We start from the raw sequence: 16,877 nt of genomic DNA on the forward strand, positions 1-16,877 counted from the left end.
GCATGCGTACAGCCCGTAGTATACATGCACGAGCCCATCCTGCAATGAAATCTTGCTACGTTTTCTATTCACAAGCCATTCGCAAAGTGATTGAAAAACACAGGCAGGCCTAGGAAAATACTGGGAGTGTCTGGGAAAATGCTAGGCCTACATGAGCATTTTAGTCAGCTTCAGGCCATATCTGCCTTTTTCCATCGCACCCCCAAGCAAGTCTCTGGTACTCTGATCCTGTATTGACTTGTGCCCACTTAGTCGATAGTGAGCCTGTTACAATGAGTTTTGGACTCATTTGCTCAGCTGCAAATAGATTTGTAGCCATACACATCCATTCGCACAGAAAACACATTCATTCACAAAGGCGGGATTTCACTGTAGTGGGGCGGCGGCTTAACTGAATGCTGGCTGCTGTCAATTCATGGCCTATGAGTAGGTCCTGTGATAGCGGGGGCAAAGGGGAACAGCTGTGATGGGCCCCGCCGATCTGAGGGGCCCCAGAGCAGGGCTGCTGTGGCAGTAATGTACTCAGTCGCTGGGACATTTGTTCTGTGCCTCTGGCTATGCACAGAGTGGGGTCATACCTGTGGACTTCACTGCCAACTGCCCCCACTAACGCCAACTTCTAGAGCTCGTGTATCGTTTGCTGCAGTGATTGGTTGCTGGACTGCGAGCTACGATTGGCTCACCAGCCAATGCCATATCTGAAACATCCTCCTGGAGGGGTGGGAGAAGCCTGTGTTACGCTCTCCTTTTAGAGTGACCAGCAGTAGCAGTGGCAGAGCCCGGCCCAGGCAGTGCAATGAGTGAGAACTACAGGGAGCATTACAGTATCTGTAACCTTTTTTGGGGAGGGGGGGGGGCACCCAGAAATTTCAGTGTACAGGGCCCCGATGATTTCTGTTTCCGACCTTGGCCTTGTGATCAGGTCTGACTTAGGCCCAATATGACAACATTCTAACTTGTCTGCATTTTTAGCACCTTATAACTGTCGACATATCATACCACACAATCATATTTAAACTATTCCCAACTCTTAAAACCATAGTTGCATTCCCTAACAGAAACCAAGAGCAACCTTACACTATAACAAGTAAATTATTTTGCTTTAGTGCATAAAATCACTAGTTCCCCCTGAACTGTTACATTACAATAAAATACATGCATTACTTTGTGTAGTCAGCATAAAGACCAGCATTATGGTTGACAGTTTATTTTCTTAATTTGCATTCTGGGTAACAAGGGGTTTAAACTGGATGCACCCATTGGTGTGGTATTGACTTACCATAACATTATTCATTGCATATTAAACATTGAAATAAGAGTTCCAGTATTTAGCAATTTTCATGATCTTTTCCCTGCTTTCTAAAGCTGCTTTACATGACCTTGTATTGCATTCATTTTCATTTTAGTATACTTACATATGATAAACATAGTAATGTTGTTTGTGCAATGCCCTGTCTCCAGGTGTGCATCACAAGTTACTAGTACATTACGTGATGTAGGTGTTAGTTCAACAATGACAAACTGCAATATAAAAAACAAATATGAAATGACAGCAGCTGCACACTTTAAAGTTAAATGCTTCAATCAGAATGTATTGAATATCCATATGTATCAACTCTTTTATAATACTGGTATTCAGTGTACTTTGATTGAGGCATTTAACATTGGAATGAGCAGCTGTTTGCTCTGCATTCCTGCTGTTTGGAGATATGTTGGGTTATTGGAACTACAGTAAATGTCATCTAGAAAGAAGTCGTCAAACTTCAACACATTTTTTGTTATACTGTGTACTTTGAGGAGGCCTGAAGTTGTACGTTTTTATTTTGGATTTACAAGTACATTTCAAGGTTTTAAAAATCATTGTAGTCACTGTCTTAAAAAAGCATGGACTGATGCTGGGAATGTGAACTGATGCTGGGAATTACACCTGGTCTGACACCTGGACATACAGTACTGTATGGACCATGATTTAAGAAAAACACTGGATGTGGGCATAAAAACAATTTAGTTTAGCAGGGACAGTCAGCCTAGCACACAGCACAGTGACAGTCAGCCTAGCACACAGCACAGTGACAGTGAGCCTAGCACACAGCCCAGACAGTGACAGTCAGCCTAGCACACAACACAGTGACAGTCAGCCTAGCACACAGCACAGTGACAGGCAGCCTAGCACACAGCACAATGACAGTCAGCCTAGCACACAGCACAGTGACAGTCAGCCTAGCACACAGCACAGACAGTGACAGTCAGCCTAGCACACAGCACAGTGACAGTCAGCCTAGCACACAGCACAGACAGTGACAGTCAGCCTAGCACACAACACAGTGACAGGCAGCCTAGCACACAGCACAATGACAGTCAACCTAGCACAAAGCACAGTGACAATCAGTCTAGCACACAACACAGTGACAGTCAGCCTAGCACACAGCACAATGACAGTCAGCCTAGCACACAGCACAGTGACAATGAGCCTAGCACACAACACAGTGACAGTCATCCTAGCACACATAAAATTGACAGTCATCCTAGCACACAGCACATCGGTGGTCAATTTAGCACATAGCACAGTGACAGTCTAGAACACAGCACAGTGACGGTCATCCTGGCACACAGCACAGTGACAGTCTAGAACACAGCACAGTGACGGTCAATTTAGCACACAGCACAGTCAGTCATCCTGGCACACAGCAGAATGACAGTCACCCTGGCATACTGCACAATGACATTCAGCCCGGCACACAGCACAATGACAGTCAGCCCAGCACACAGCATAATGACAGTCAGTCTAGCACACAGCACAATGACAGTCAGCCCGGCACACAGCACAATGATAGTCAGTCTAGCACACAGCACAATGACAGTCAGCCTGGCACAAAGCACAGTCAGTCTAGCCCATAGCACAATGACAGTCAGCCTGGCACACAGCACAATGACAGTCAGCCTGGCACACAGCACAATGACAGTCAGCCTGTCACACAGCACAGTGAGAGCACACAGCCCAGTCAGTCATCCTGGCACACAGCAGAATGACAGTCACCCTGGCATACTGCACAATGACATTCAGCCCGGCACACAGCACAATGACAGTCAGCCCAGCACACAGCATAATGACAGTCAGTCTAGCACACAGCACAATGACAGTCAGCCCGGCACACAGCACAATGATAGTCAGTCTAGCACACAGCACAATGACAGTCAGCCTGGCACAAAGCACAGTCAGTCTAGCACACAGCACAATGACAGTCAGCCTGGCACACAGCATAATGACAGTCAGCCTGACACACAGCACAATGACAGCTTGGCAAACGACACAATGACAGTCAGCCTGGCACACAGCACAATGACAGTCAGCATGGCACACAGCACAATGACAGCCTGGCACACAGCACCATTATTACCCATTTAGCACTACCTAAAGGTGTGATGCACTCCATCCATTATGTAACAAACAGCAGAAAGGTTAGCTGTTCTGCTTATGCCGTCAGTAGGTGGCAGTAGCTTTACGGTTCCTATTGGAGATCAGGCTGTGTTGAGTCGCCGTCACACATGTGCAATACGCAATGGCCCATGTAGAGGGTGCACTGTGGAGGTGAACATCGCTGGACTTTGTTTGGGGTAAGCATTAAGTATCAACAGCATATTTGTTGGTATCATTGTGATCAAAATGAAATATGTCACTGTTGATAAAAAGAGCCCTTAATCGTGAGGCTGCCATGACTGCCCATTTTGAATTAAATGCTAGAAATGTCCTTCTCCAACATAATGCATGCCATGCATGTGACAAGACATCTGGGAAATATAATGTAATGTCATGCAGTGATTTTATCTACGTTCCTAATCATGCTGGGATCCAAAACGAGATGTGTCCCCACGCGCCACACATCCCATCAACACATGCTGCTCTATAATGCCTGCTAGTAGGAAGCTGCTTGGGCACTAACTGTGTATGTAGCCATAGCAAGCCAAAAGGCTGCAACTTAAACAAAATGTTCAATCCATCATAATCAGCAAAATCTGTAGACTGTTGGTAAAGTTGTATTAGATATAATCAGATTCTTTACAGCTTGTTATTGATCATACTTATCTGATATATATAGAACCCTTTACCAGCATCTACAGTACCTTTTAGTAAATATTAGTTATTTTGGGTACATGTAAGGATGTATTCTTAATCTAATTTGACTGCATATACTGTTTCCATTTTTTATGGGGCATAACTTTGTCATTTCTATTATTTGCATTGCTGCATGGTTTCATGTGGAATGTATTCAGCATCCTAACAGGATGCCGACGGTCACAATACAGACAGCAGCATCCTGACTGTAAGAATCCCGACACATTACACCGGTAAGGGTTAGCCTGTGGATGGGGTTAAGGGAGGTAAAGTTAGGCTGCGTCTAAACATTGCGTTTTAACAGGATGTAGTCGACAGGCTCCTGTTTAGCAGGATGCAGTTTCTTTTTTCTACACATTGTGTTTTAGCAGGATACAGCAGGCCTGTGCATATATCCTCTTGAGTTTGCATCCTGCTAAACAGCCCCTGTTTGACTGCATCCTGCTAAAACGCAATGTGACTGTAGATGCGGTCTAAGATTTAAACGCCAAACAGCCTTAGGCGGCAGGTAGGGGGACTTTATAGTAGGGTTAGACTACAGGAGGGAGACCTTAGGGAAGGGTTATTGCCAGGACTTTCTTGCTCATTGCCAGGTGATGCATGCTCATTGCCAGGGGTTATATGCTCATTGCCAGAGGTTACATGCTCTTTGCCAGGTGTTTCATGTTCATTGCCAGGGGGTTCCATGCTCATTGCCAAGGGGTTACATGCATATTGGCGGGGGTTACATTCTTGTTGCCAGGAGGTTGATAAGGGGTAGGTGTTCACAGCTCGTCAGTGCTCCCAGAATCTGACACTTCTGGGTAGGGCTGTACATGCTTCACTCCCTTGACAGATGCTAGAGGTCCAGTGGGACCTCTAGCATCTGTCCACTCCAATGCGTTGGCCATTTTTGGAGGACCATTTTCTGCAGATTCCTTGCAGATGGCCACACCGCATGAAATCTGCTGCGACCTTTTGCCCCTGCGGTGGCAGTTTCCTACAACAACGCTCGGACCACAGTGGCATTGTTACACTGCTGGCTACAGGAAGGGAGGTTATGGTAAGGCTATGGGAGAGAGAGGTTAATGTTAGTCTGTGGGAGGGGTAAGGTTGGAGAGAGGGTAAAGGTTACACTTCTAACTAAAATGAGTCAAGATTATGACAGTCAAAATACCGCTGTCGTTATTTTGACCTATAACTAAGCCATTGATGGCATATACTGTTTTCTGGGTTGAGACATGGGAAAACATTTTATTTCAATTGTTTAAGTACAAACTCCTACATATGCTTAAATGCAATAAAAAAAATACAACTAAAAAATGAATAATAGTAAAATAATGTTCTAGATCACAATTTCCTAAAATTCTAAGTATATAGTTATCTTCAGCAGCCCTTTATAGACTCTCCCTATTTGCACTGATTGTGGGGGTTGTGTATATTAATCATAGTACCCCATGCTTTTTACATTGTTTGCAATCCTCTATAACACATTGTGTAACTATCGCCACCTGAACTGGAAGCTGTTGTAAATAATAAATATATTTTTTCATTGCAAAATATACACAAAAAATAAAAAAACTTTAATATCAGATTGTAATATATGTTTATTTTATCACTGGCTTCTTATCGTTCTAAACTGAATCAACACACTTCAAAGCCTAGAAATATTTTTAATTTCATAAAAAAATATCAGTCTTCTTTGTATATAAAGCAGCTTCAGTATTCAGATATGTTTGCAGACGCTCTCAGATCATGTTGATTTGTTGCATTGAAATTCAATGGTGATCCACTGAAAAAAGGGCATTCATTACATATTTTAAAATGTCAACCTAATTTCCACTCTTAGCTTGAATACAAAGCAATTTTATGAAATGTCAAGATGGACTATTTTTTCTTCTCTGCTTAGTTAAACTTGGATAAAATTCTCACTGAATAATAGTACTGTTACGGTTTTGAAATGAAGGGAAAAGAATGCCTTGGCTTAACAATGAATATGATAAACTGATGTCACAAGTCACTGGAGAATAAGAATGAAGTAGATGTCTTTTAGTGGAACTGAAAATGAAAAATGACCCATATTAATTTAAAATGTAAGTGTATGCCAAATCGCAACTACCAAAAAATTATCTTAATGTAATCGCCTAATTAGCCCGCAGTATTTATCAGACTGATTCTCAGCCGCACTTAGGTATTCAGTTTGGATCGCATATGATTATGCGTTTGCAGCGGCTTATCATATGCAATCCTTAATGCAGGATACCACCAGCTGCCTGCAGTTGCAATCATATCGATTTGCAATTTGATCGCAGTTTAGTGACACATCGCGACCACCAGTCATGGTGCCCCTCTTTGACTGCAGCCTCAGTAAGTCGCATGAATGGTGTAATGGTTAGAATTACAGCCTCAGAGTCATGGGTTCGATTCCCACCATACTGTGCGGAGTTTGTATATTCTCCCCATGCTTGCATGAGTTTCCTCAGGGTATTCCGGTTTCCTCCCACATTCCAAAAATATACTGGTAGGTTAATTCGCTCCCAACAAAAATGAACCCTAGAATGAATTTGTGCATGTACATGTGGTAGCGAATATAGATTGTAAGCTCCACTGGGGCAGGAACTGATGTGAGTGTTCAAATATTCTCTGTAAAGTGCCGCGGAATATGTGTGCGCTATATAAGAAACTGCAAAAAAAATAGATAATAATAAAAGAGTCTAATCTTATTCAGGCTACCTGTTACAGCCCTGATTGCGGAGCCAAGGAAACTGCGCGTTGCAGTCCTTTGACCGGCCACTCCAAGAAAACAAGGGGGGACATCAGGCATAATAATACGGTTATGCAATCCATCTCGAATTAGAAGAAGAAGCTGCCGATACACAGTGCCAGATTTAGGCATTCTTCTATATCTCTACATGCAAGAGATCCGTCGTGGAAATGTAGCCAGAATTTCATGATATTCTGAGGTGTGAGTTAAGTACAAACATGGAGCAGGTACAAGTGCTGCTACTCATACGAATTATTTAAGTTGTGGCTGTGGATAGGAACACAATGGGTGGTGCGGCTTTCTGCTTCAGGCCGTGCAAAAAGTCAAATCAGCTGAAGGTAGTAAATCTAGCTGCTAGCCACTGTGGGGTAGATGTATGAAGCAGTGATAAGGGGGAGAAGTGATAAAGGGCCTGGTACTTTATCACCGGCCAATCAGCTCCTGACTGTTCCTTTTTAAACCCAGCCTGTACCTTAACAGTCAGGAGCTGATTGGCCAGTGCTAAAGTACCAGGCACTTTATCAATTTCCCTCCCTTATCACTGCTTCATACAACTTTCCCTGTATGTCTCAATTGGGAATCTCTCTGGGATAACTGCCTACCATGAGCTACAGTAGCCCTTTTGAATAACCACCACCAACCACCTCCACTGCATCATACTGAGTGGCAGTACCAAGTGCTGCTGCAGGCAATAGTTATTTCTGGTTCCCTAAATAGGTTCAGACCAGGGCTTACATAGCTTCTTCTCATCTCAGAACAGACCTCAGGGGTAGATTTATTATAGCGGCGCCGCTATAACAGTTCCTGCTTCGCCTCATTAGTGAGGCGAAGCAGGAGGGGACACCGACAAGCCGAAGCGGGAGAGCGCTAACTTCCCCCTCCGGCGATGTCCCCTCCTGGAGATCAGTTAATACTGATGCGCCGTCTGCTTCCCCCTGACCGGCTGACTGCGCATGCGCAGGATCTCGCTACTCTCACGAGATCCCCAGCACAGCTCAGAGCATAGGGCATCGCCGCCTGCAGCTGTCGAAGTCGATAGCTGCAGGCGGAGGAACGGTCACGATACTGACCGTTCATAAATTAGGCAGGAGGCCGGCGCACACTACGAAATATCGTAGCTGCGCTATGCCTCCTGCCCCACAGCGCCGCACGCTAGACACCCGCTCGGCGGGTGTCATAGATCAGGGTAAGCGCTATCCCCTGCCATAACGCACAGGGATAGCGCATATTCCCCTGATCGCCTAATAATAAATCTACCCCTCAGTATGGTAATGCCAATGCTTGCATGACTACAATGTTACAGATGTATTTCCCAGGTTCATTGGTATTATATGAAGTGACAATGACATGGAAAGATAATGATTTGGTTTTTTTTGGCCTATGGTCTTAACTGTGTTTATTTGTTTGACTAATTACGATTATTGTTATTCTTCCTATTAGGTCCTAATTATTAAAGCGTTTTCAAAGCATGTCGATAATTGTTATCTTATGTTGTAATAAATTTAATAGTATTATTAATCAGACAAAACACTGATGATTTATGAGCTTCTTCTGTAAAACAAAAAAATGTTACAATCTCGGTATTATACATAATGGGACATATGTTAACAAAGAGATATTTAAGAGCTATTTTTAGCAAAGAGACAGTTTAGCTGTAAGAGAACACAGAGAAAAGCAACAGTTTTCCATTACAAACTGTACAATGAGTCAATGTTTTGGGGGTATTGGCAGTCCATTTAATTCTGCTGCTTATTCTTATGTTCAGTTTATTGTGGTGGAAAAAACTTATCCTTAACGTCTTTTATGCTTGGCACACATTTATAAAACTTTTTATCAGTGACAAGGTAGTCTGCATTCTCTTTAATATAGATCCAGCCCACAAAATGGGTGTGTCAGCTTTGTAGCCAATAGTGACACTTCCAAACTCAGCAATTGAAAATACTGCAGTTAAAATAGGCACGGTAACATTCCTGACCGCTGTGTGGATCTTTGTGACACAGTGGTGACACATGTCTATTGTTTAAAAAAAAAACGTACAATCTTTGAATGTGATTGTGAGCTGTAAAATATCTCTGGCCTGTCCTCTGAATATGCACATTTGCCTATTTATTTTCATAATGTTATACTTAGTCCTATTAAGGTTTCTAATTTATAGGAGTGTAAGCGTCTGTTTTGGGATTCCTTGTACCCATACAAATAGGTTATTGATTGCCTGATATCTCCACTGCCGTGGTATTACAATGCACTGACACTGACTTTTTTTTGCTTAGCTATCTATTGGGTGATTTAAATAGACACAACATCACATGCAATGTTCTACTTAACCTGCTATAATTCTCTTGCAACTCTACTGTAATCTTCACTTGTATGCAATGATTTGCACTTGGTTAGACATAGGGTGTTACTCTGGGGTGTGGTATAACACACCGACAGTCAGAATTCCAACAGTCCTTAATCCCGGCGTCGGAATCCTGACTGTGCTCGCCATGCTGCGGGCACAGTGGCTCGCTACACTCTCTGCCTATTTTATGCTCCCTCTATGGGGTTTGTGTCCCCGTCGAGGGGGAATAGCCGCTGCCTGTCTATCGGGAATTTAACAGTCGCAATTCCGACTTCGGTGTCAGGGCCGGCGCTACCCACTCAGCAGCTCCTGCAAAGCAGGGAGGCACCATGCTGAAAAGGCGCTGTCTCCCTGCCTGCTCTGCTAAAGCTGCCTCAGCCCTCACTGTCACTGCCACCTGCACGCCTGTCTGACAGCGGGCGGCAGTATGGAGAGGCTGAGCAGCTCCCTGCACCGCGCACACACTGTCCTCCTCATGCGACCTGCCCCCTCTTCCTCATGGACACTTGCGCTGAGGCATGTAGCGCTGTCTGTGAATGCCTGGATGACATGTTGGCGGAAATTTACTAAAGGAAATTTGTAAAAAATACAGTAGGTGTATTTGTATCCACAAATTTTTATTATTTATTTTTGACATTTACTATCCCGAAAATACAGCAATTCGTATTCGTATTGATAGTACATCAATATGAATGTGAATACGAATTGCCGTATACTGTACATGTACTGTACATGCACCCGAGATCCTCCATACAGTAGGATCGCATGTTGCATACACTCCCACAATCGGGCTGCAGCTTGTTGCAATGGCAATGTGAAAGGGCGCAAAATGTATGGTTTGCAGGAGGGCGCAGGACACCCTAGCACCGGCCCTGTTCGGTGTAATGGCTGTTGGAATCCAGACTGCCGGTCAGTCATCCGGCACCCGTTGCTCTGATTCCAGCTGTGATGCCCAGTGTGCTGTATCAGTCCAGCTTTGTTGTCCAGTGTCCTGTATCAATCCCAGGGAGCTGCCCCTCCTTTTTTTATTATTTATTTATTTGCAAGGGCTGTTAAAGGTGCCGTATCAGTCCAGGGGTGAGCCAAGTGTGCCGTATAATTCATGGGGTGCTGCAAAGTCTGACGTATCAATCCAGGGGTGCTGACGTTAAGTCCAGTGGTACAGCCGACAGCCGTATAAGTCCAGTGACAGTCCAGTGGTACTGAGGTTAAGCCAAGTGGCACTACCGTTAAGTCCAATGTTACTGCCGTTAAGTCCACTACTGTCGTTAAGCCCAGTGGTACTGCCGTTAAGTCCAATGGTACAACCGACAGACATAAAGGTCCAGTGACAGTCCAATGGTACTGCCGTTAAGTCCAATGGTACTGCCGACAGCTGTATAAGTCCAGTGACAGTACAGTGGTACTGATGTTAATGTCCATTGCTACTGCTGCATAAATCCAGTAATACTGCCGTTAAAGTCCAGGGATAATCCTACATAAGTCCAGTCCAGTGATACTGCTGCAAAAGTCCAGTCCAGTGGCACTGCTGTTAATGTCTACTGGTACTGCTGCATAAGTCCAGTGATACTGCCATTAATTGATCGATCTTGTACCTCTTTTTTTGTCATCATGTGATCTTTGGGGCCTAGTTTTTTAAACTGCCACTGCAGTGCCACTCCTTCAGGATAGACTGGAAGTGAATTTAAAAATGTAATTTTAAATCTCTCTGCACATGTTACATCTGCCCTCCCCCCTGCAGTGCACATGGTTTTCTCCATTTGAGAAGGAATTTGCCTTTGCAAGTGAACCAGAATAAGGGCCATTTTGTCAGCTTGCAAGAAGCAGAAAACCAGCAAGTCGTGCTTGTTACCAATATCAAGCCATACAAAACACGGTCTGTACTCCCTAGGAGTTTAGATCATAGTTTTAAGTTTCAGGTCAAGAAACGGTTTCACATTTAAATGGGAGCAGAGTGGGTCAAGCCAACGGAAAGGTAAAGAGAAACTTAAATGATATTATATATCCTAATTTCTTTGTAATTACCAAACACTGTTAACATTGAAGCACAATATAATAATACTATAATCACCCTGCAAAGCAAGCAAATAAGGAAAAATGATTATCTTTCAAAAGTCCATATTAAGACGATGACAGACCGTGGCTGAGATCTTTAATTTTACAGAGTACACAGATTTGCTTGAATGGGAATGGAGCGCCCATTTTTAATCCATAATCCCTTTATTGTGCAGTTACAGTAGGCTTGGAATGCCTTGCAGTTGGAGCGCAGTGTACAGTTTCAGCTACTCAATGCACATAAAATTGGAACATATTTCATGCACGATAAACAGTACTACTGTACAAGAGAAGTGCAAAGCACAATAGGCGATGTAAAAATACAGCAATCTTAAAAGAACCGACACTAACTTATTCTCATTTAGTCTTGAATATGCTTCTCTGTTTATCCTTCTTGATTAGTAAGCTTCAATCATAAAGTAAAATCAGTGTTAATTACATGACACATTCTAGCTGCAAACGTCTCGTTATTTTAAAATCTACCAAAGATCTTCTTCTTTATTTCCAGCTCTGAGGAATGACAAGGGAAATTCAGCTGCCTCAATTCTTCACTCTGTCCTGTCAAAACAACATGATTTGTATTTAATTACTGCGCTGCCTGGGTACATGAATCTTTGTCACTTTGTCCAATATATTTACCAAAGAGAGAAAGCAAAGAACTGTGATTAAAACTTCCCTGAATGACTTGAAAATTGAGTGCAAAATTGAAAATGAGCCAACATTTACAGGAATCTTGCTGTGCAGTAACTTAATTTATTTATTTTCTTGTATTTTCAAAACTACAGTTATTGGCAGTCGTGCATCAAGACGATAAATAGTGTTTTCTTGTGAAACGGACACTAAAGTGGTTCTTTTGTAATGATAGAGAAGCCGCTTGACCTATCCTGCTGAGCTTGTACAGATGTAGCGCCGGTCATTCAGCTGGTGGCTGGCAATAGAATTGCCAACCGCCAGCCCCTGCTATATGCTAGCGGGGGCCGTTCCAACAGAGCTCTCCGTCACCCTCCACCGCCTCCCTGCTGGTCCCCCGAAGCTCCCCGCAACCACCCTGGCCCTGCCCGTCTCCCTGAAGCTGAGTGCAGGGGACGCGTGTGCGTGTGATACGCTCGCGTGTCCCAGTGGGATGGAGCGCCTCTCCACCAGCGTTTAACATTGCAGGAAATATGCCGATTCCCAGCGCTGACTGAGAGGCGCTCCATCTGTAACTGTGAGCCAGTCACTCAAACACTGTAGTTATAGAATTCACAGAATACAAAAAAGTAACAATCTGCTTGGAATACATATGCATATCCCAAATTCACTTCACTTCGGGAAGCAAAGGGGGAAAACCGTCCAGCATTCTGTTTGGATTCATTTACAATAAATGTAACAGTTCCTTTATGTACAGTACGCTCACTTTGACAGCGCTGGCACACAAACAAATAACCTGAACCCAGTCCTAAATCCGCATAGCCACAAGAATGGTAGGATAATGCAGATCATATCCAATACGATGGGAGGAGCGTTCTTAATTCTGAAAACTCTAATTTCAGTTCAACAAATGTAAATCACAGCAATATCTATAATTCTGTAATTATGGACTTGCATGAATCACATTGGAGTGATTTATTTCTAGGACTTTCTGTCAATCATTTTACAGTTGAAGGACGGGTGTGGGGAACTCTTGAGTGAGGGATGCGGGTGGCCCTGTGGATGGCGGGCGGCATTATATCCACACCCAATACAATATGCTGCGTGTGAACCAGAATAAGGTCCATTTTGCACACACACACACACAGAACGATTGTGTAAATGATCAGAGAAAAAATAGGTAACGTTGCCCATAGCAACCATCAGATTCTGTCTATCATTTCGCTATTGCATCCAGAGGGCGAGATGTACAGATGGGGCCGGGCTCATCTTTGCAGGGGATGGCGACGCCATCGCCATTCCCTGCTCCCGCGCCATCTGTGTGTGTCGGAAGGGGACGCGCGCGCATGAGGTGCGCGCGCGTCCCCTTCCGACGGTGCTGCCGTCCCCTTCCGACGGTCGCCCGGTGCCCACACCGGGCGCCCGCACCCCCCCACAGCCTCCTCGGGTCCCCCCAGCACCCCTCGAGCGGGAGGCGGACAGTATTGCGTCCGCCTCGCCGGCCGGCCGCCCGGATACTGAGACGCGCGTGCGTCCCCCACGTCTCAGTCAGATGGCGCGCCGTGTTGCTGGCGGATCGCCAGCAGCATGCTGCTGGCGATTCGCCAGCAAGCATAAGGCCGGCGCCGTCTGTACTAAGCCTGGAAAAGTGATCAGATGGAGAGCGATAAAACTCAAATCAATCAGCTCCTACCTGTCATATTTCAAACACAGCCAGTCACATGGCAGTTAGGAGCTGATTGGATAGTGGTTTATTACTATCCATTTTATCACTTTTCAAGCTTAGTACATCTACTGTAGCCCTGAATCTTATTGGTTGCTATGGGCAACATTGCCTTTTTTTCATTTTTAGAAGCTTTAGTAAATTTACCCCTCAGTCTCTCCCCAGGGAGTCCTCAGTCTCTCTCCAGGGAGTCCTCAGTCTCTCCCCAGGGAGTCCTCAGTCTCTCCCCAGGGAGTCCTCAGTGACCATCCATTTCATATATCCTCTGTGCAGAGCAGACTATGGAATAAGATTTTATACTGTAATGAAATGACTGATATTAACCCTTTGGGTGCCAAGTGCATTTGTCAAAACAGGTGTTAAAATTACCAAGCAAACATTTTATTCATCATAATGACCCGGAATGTTTACCTTATATAGAAAATATAATTTTTTTTACACAACATTTTTTATTTGAATTTATATAACAAATGTGAGGGAAGCTGGCATTTCCAGCAGACATTTTGCACATATCTCACAGAGATGTTGGCACTCAATCGGTTAAAAGGCATTGGATGTTTTAGGCGTTATAAATATTATTTTTGTTCCTTACATCTAATATTACAATGAAATAAATGTAATAAAGGTTGAGTATCCCTTATCCAAAATGCTCGGGACCACGAGCATTCCGGATAAGTGAATTTTCCGGTTTTTGGAATAACATTTTTATAGGCATACTTACCTGTCCCCTGGTGGTGCCCGGTGATCCCTCTGTGTCCATGTTGTCTCCCGGAGTCCACAGTAGGCCTTCAGCACTGTCTTCGGCGTCTCCAGAGGTCCCAGGAGTGCTTTGCGCGAGTTCCCAGGCGTGCCGGTGACGTCACACAATGCACTCCTGGGACCACTGGAGACGCCAGAGAGGATGCTGAAGGCCTGCCATGGACACCGGGGGACTTGGTAAGTATAAAAAAGCGATAAGGGGGAAACAAAAAAAAATAATTTGAATTGTTCCAAAAAAAACCCACGGTTTTTGGAATAATTCAGATACGGGATGCACGGATACGGGATACTCAACCTGTATATGACTATCAATGAAAGTAAAGCAGATAGCTAGAAAACTTTCTAGTAGGCTAACTTTATAACTGATGAATTATGCCATAAATACTCATTAATTATACAGTTATTTTGCACCAAAAAATGTATAGAGATAATTTTATTCCAATGTATAATATATCCATCTATATAGCATATTGTAGATTTCTGTGTAGATAGTCGTATGTACTGAATAACAGATATAATTTATACTTCTTTGAAAAGCTTCAATTAACTTTAGAACAGTCAAGCAACCATTTGCAAGACAATGCATGACGTATAACAGATTTTCTTGAAACAAAAGCCAGAGGACTGCTTTTCCACTCATAGAATTACTGTAATCATTTGCAAGACTCGGATATCTGTTTCATATTACGAAGACAACATGAATTATGGGTAATGGGAAATGCTCATTAAATAGCCTGGTGTCGCAATTCTGTGTAGAGAAAGATCTGGCCTCTGTGTACAGTTGAATGATATTATAATGGCAAAAGCTTAAGTAATTTAGTTTTTCATTACAAAACAAGTTCTAAATTATCCCCAAAATAGGAAGAAGCTAAGAACTGGTTTATGGATTAAAGAAAATCACAAATCCCTTCGCCCATTGATGAGAAATGTTTGTCTTGTTATCCAAGCACATTGTTTAACAGGTTAAGTTTGGAAATATTGAATAACATTGGAAAGCTTGCAGAACAAACAATGACTTTCTATGGGCCTGGAATCAATTCAAATGGTTCCCATTGTTCAGTTCATGTTATTGAAAACACACCTGCAAGAGCTTCCTCTGATTCACACACACCTTCAAATAGCACAGTACGATAATGGGGAGGGTAAAACTCACAGCCATCTCCATGCATCATATTCATCAAACAGAAGTCATATATGTAATAAAGACATTTGCTATGTATACAACAGGGTTGTCTACCCTCCCGGCCCCCCGGAAAGGGCGGCAAATGTGATCGCAGCATTTTAGCCCCGCCCACCGCCCACCGCAGTGTAATGCCTGAAATACCGGCATTGCACGACGGGGGGCGGGGCTAAAATGATGCAACGCTGTAGGCATGCCCACAACAGGGCAGAATCTGTGTGGCCACGCCACCAAACCGGCTCAAAAGTCGGCAAGTATGGTATACAATAAATGTAGTTATGGGCAGTGGCGGTTTTTATCTATCCCCCAGGTAAAATCCGCCACTGTAGTGAAGCCAGATGCAGTCTGTGAGACTGCACTGGCTTCACTGTGACTGGCAGTGACCTGCCAGTCACAAAGACAGTCCCATTGGCAGGTGTTCCCTCCCTCCGGGACGCCTTGTTGTGGGCTGCCAGGCAAAAACGGCAAATGCGCATGCACAGTACCTATATCGGTACTGCGCACACGCTGGTCCCGGTGCCTGTAACTTATATTGTACAGGCGCCGGAACCATGATTACTTCTATGGGCTCCTGACAAAGCAACCCATAGAAGCTTGTCATATGCACAGTACATATGTTTGTACTGCGCATGTGCCAGTCCCGGCGCCTGTCATCATAGGACAGGCGCCGGGGACGGGAAGAGGCAACGGCGGCAGTGACAGGGGGAGGGGAGTGCCTGTGACCAGAGGCAGCCCCCCTCCTCAAAAGAGGTAGGAGAAGCCACTGGTTAAGGGACAGTGAACTTGCAGGCTTATGGGGCGGGAAAGGGTTTTCATGTCCATGAGTTTATATGTCTCCTATGTTGCTTGTGCAGCACCTGTTTTCACAAATGCATGAACTTTGCTGCAAGGGACACAAGAAGTGGTCACACAGAGCTGAAAAATCCTCAGGCCCTAATGTTAAGGTGCCAGGGGCTGGCTGGCAACTTTTAGCCTAGGGGGCAAGTCCAGAGCACTGGCCCATAATCAGCCAAGTCACCGTCGGAAGGAATGCTTTTGCGCGCCGTAGGCGCGCCGAAAAATTAGGGGCATGGCCTATCATAAGGGGAGTTGCCTGTACCATGATTGTATTGTGTACCTGCAGATTGCACATTTTAGCGAACCTTGTAATACCCATTACACATAAAGCCACATGCCGTAATGCCAATTACACATTATGCTGAACACCATGATGCCAGTTACACATTACGCCCAACACTGCGATGCTAATTACTCAATACACCACACACTGTGATGCTAATTACACATTATGCTGCACACCTTGATGCCCATTACACCCCATACTGTGATGGC

The sequence above is a fragment of the Crinia signifera genome, chromosome 5 (assembly GCF_055691185.1).
Source record: "Crinia signifera chromosome 5, ASM5569118v1, whole genome shotgun sequence".
Lineage (NCBI taxonomy): Eukaryota > Metazoa > Chordata > Amphibia > Anura > Myobatrachidae > Crinia > Crinia signifera.